At 28.0% G+C, this 671-nt stretch overlaps 1 protein-coding gene across 1 annotated transcript in view; it reads left to right on the top strand.

Annotated features, from left to right (window-relative positions):
* LOC105456454 overlaps positions 1–671 on the top strand; it is a 1,889-nt gene that overhangs the window by 109 nt on the left and 1,109 nt on the right. The gene's annotated exons all lie outside the window — the stretch shown is intronic.

The following is a 671-nucleotide window of genomic DNA, read 5'->3' as shown; positions in this document are numbered from 1 at the left end:
ATGTAATATAAAATTAATCGAACCAATAACAAGAAAAAATTTCCGAAACCAAACTCGAATTTATGACAAATGTAAGGATTAATACAACATTTCAATGCACGCATATTATTTCAGGACACAAATCTCAATCAAAATGAATTACTTTTTTTAAATCGGTTTTAATCGCATTTTTTCAACTAACGGTCACTCATCCAAGCCACGACTGCCGTCAACGCTGCTTGACTTCTGTGATTGAGAACTGCAGATTCGTGATGATCCATGACTACTCGATATTAATAAATACATATCCATAATAGATCAGATCAATAAAGTTATCAAAAAGATGAAAATATTTTTTTTATAAATGTTAACATACAATAACATGATAGTCGAAATAACGACAGTAAAATACAAATAAGTACAACACAATGTAAAATACTAAATCAAGAGAAGCGATAGCGTTTCATACAAATGTATACAAAAAAATTAAAACAAATTACTATTATACTGATCACAGACAAAATTGGATTTTTATTGCATTCAAACCGATTTAGTTTATATTCTCAAAATCGGTGAATTTCGAATTACACCGGATTACAATCAACTCATTTACTAAAAATTAGATATTATTAAAGCAGATTGAAATTACATATGCGCCATCGCTAAATTTCGAATTAAAAATTTGAATTAAC

The sequence above is a fragment of the Wasmannia auropunctata genome, unplaced genomic scaffold (assembly GCF_000956235.1).
Source record: "Wasmannia auropunctata unplaced genomic scaffold, wasmannia.A_1.0 LD336106.1, whole genome shotgun sequence".
Classification (NCBI taxonomy): domain Eukaryota; kingdom Metazoa; phylum Arthropoda; class Insecta; order Hymenoptera; family Formicidae; genus Wasmannia; species Wasmannia auropunctata.
Note: the sequence above shows the minus strand (reverse complement) of the source record. Positions and strands in the feature narration are given on the sequence as shown.